Source organism: Dendropsophus ebraccatus, chromosome 14 (assembly GCF_027789765.1).
Source record: "Dendropsophus ebraccatus isolate aDenEbr1 chromosome 14, aDenEbr1.pat, whole genome shotgun sequence".
Taxonomy (NCBI): Eukaryota; Metazoa; Chordata; class Amphibia; order Anura; family Hylidae; genus Dendropsophus; species Dendropsophus ebraccatus.
The window spans coordinates 66,057,721-66,060,444 of record NC_091467.1 but is presented as its reverse complement, the minus strand read 5'-3'; positions in this window follow the sequence as shown (position 1 = coordinate 66,060,444).

The window sequence follows — 2,724 nt, the reverse complement described above, 5'->3', positions numbered from 1 at the left end:
CAAAAAACATAAAAATTCGTTCAAATCAACTGGTGCCAGTGTAATTTACTTTTATTTAAAAAAAAAATCAAATCTTCCAGTACTTCACAGCTGTTGTGTGTCCTGCAGGAAGTCGTGTATTCTTTCCAGTCTGGAGGGCAGGATAGGTTTTCTATGGGGATTTTTTACTGCTCTGGACAGTTCCTGACATGGACAGAGGTGGCAGCAGAGAGCACTGTGTCAGACTTCCTGAAGGACAAACAGCAGATGATAAACAGAGATGATCGAATTTTCTGGTTCGTTCGAACTCGAACCATCGGCTTTCCATTCAATTTGAATTGAAAGCCGATAGTTCGAGTTCGAACGAACCTGAAAATTCCCGATGTTCGATCATCTTTACCGATAAGTACTGGATAACTTGAGGTTTTTTAAAAATCTCTGGCAAAATAATTTTTTTTGCGGGGTAAAACTACCCCTTTAAGTTAAAGGGTTTTCTACCTAATTATTATTATTGAATAAAAAAAAAACTAACGTGGTGTTCTCTTCAATCAAACAACATCCCAATAAAATAGTTGTAAGACACCAGAGTAATACCGCCAAAGTGTTAAATAAATTACACTATATTGCTAGCTTGAGGAAGAAAAATAGGGATAGGGGGTGCTAGCTTGAGGTGCTTATAATATCAGGGCCGGTGATGCCCCCTTTACTAGTGATAGACAACACAGGACGCACCATCTGAGCTATGCCTGATTACTTCTGTTTGTACCGTCCCAGATTAGGTAACAATCTTGGTCTATAATACAATCGGTCAAGGAGATGTCCAGGATAGGAGAATTACTGTACATTACTATTGACTTCTGTTTGACAACTACCCCAGCAAGAGTGTGAATAGCAAGGAAGCAATGAAAGTAACTGGTGTAATCCACATAAATGGTGTAAAGCAAAAGTCTTTGTTGGATCAAGATGCTGAGATAGAAGATGCTGATGAGCCCAATAGGTAACGCAACATTAGAGGAACCAACACACTCGCTCCTCTGATGCATCGGGACCACCTGCTATGACATTGCTTTGTAGGTCACTTCATCATTTGTCAAAGCTTGCTGTCACCTCCGCTGGTTGAGTGTCTCCAAGATAGTTACTTTGTTCGATGACAAATGATACTACACTAACTCAACACTGTTTTGTCTCTTACAGTCTAGCTCTCTGAGCCAACTCCACCCGGAACCATCATATCTTGCATCCAGCACAGCACATAGTGAGCCTAATACTAGTAAAAAAAAGGGCGAAATGGTGGAAACCACTAAGAGGAAGCGAGAAGATAAAACAAAGGAATAGAACACAACTTTCATTCCCTGGTCATTTTTGTTGCTGAGGCTAATAGCAGAAGTGGCATGTTCCAAGATTTAATGTAAGGGTCTCATGATTACTTGGTATCTACCCGAACCCTCAGCACTTATTTATACAGAGTGATTTACTATTCCAGTCTTACAATAGTAATAGTCATGCACCATACTATATTACTCTATTTGTTTGTTGGATAAATACCATGCAAATCGATGTGGCCCGAGTTGTGCACACATGGTCAGACTTGCCTTCAATTAAATATTGTGATGGTTTGATCAGGGAAGAGTTAGCACTATTAAAAACCCAAGACCGTTAGAGTCCTATTACACGGGCCAACTACGGCCCAATCATGGTAGTAAACGAGCGCTGATCTGCTAGATTGGCGCTCGTTTACTGGACCTATTAGACGTCCCAAGAATTGGGCAGTAAGGGCTGCATGGTCATCGTGATACCTTATCTCCCCGCTCCCAGTCTTTTCTCCTGTGCTTCGCAGCTTCCCGGCGGCATCTGCATTTGAGTCCCAACCTGTGATTGGCTGAGTGGCCTTCCTGGGACCGGGAAGCTGTGCAGTACAGGAGAGAAGACCGGGAGCGGGGAGAGGTAAGGTGCCAGGTGTTTGGACAATCGTCAGCCATTGGCCGCACATCGCTATTACACGTAGCAAGGGGCTGTCGGCCAAACCTGAACCAACGAACAGCTGATGGTTGTTTCATCAGCTGATTGTTGTCTCTATCACACGGAGCAATTCGGCCAATTACCGCTCCGTGTAATAGGGCCGTTAAAATCTATAAAAAAGCCAAGACTATAACTCACAAAGGTTTGTGATATTGGAACGATACAGAAAAAAAGTGGCTGTCGTGAGAGCAGCTCCAATGTTCTTATTTCAGGAAAAGTTAACTCAAATGGCCACTGGAAGTAGAAACCTGAAAACTAAGAAACAGTACTGATGGATCGTATAAGGAAATAATTAGGAGCAGGAAATAGCCAAGCGGAGATCGACACGCCATACATCCAGAACTATCCTGTGCTTAGATCAATAGGTTCTTTAGAATTGGAATCTTAATATTTTTTGGACCATCAGAATTACAGTTGTCGGATACTTATGCTTTGGGAAATCCTATAATCTGCCTTTTATGCCGCAATGCTTTCTTTCCTCGACCTGTAAGGATGGAGACTGACTTGTGTTCTTCAATCATTTTTCCAGACAAAGACTTGGAATGTGGTAACTTGTTCTACAAGACTTCGACTCTTACCCTCAAAGAACAATTTCACCTCCTTTCACATAAAACATCTGTATATGAGGACACAAGAAATATGCCATTTTTTCCATCTGAAAAAGCAAAGAAGCAGCTTACAAGTCAGCCATGTCATTTGTACATTTTTATTTCATTACATCGCTTT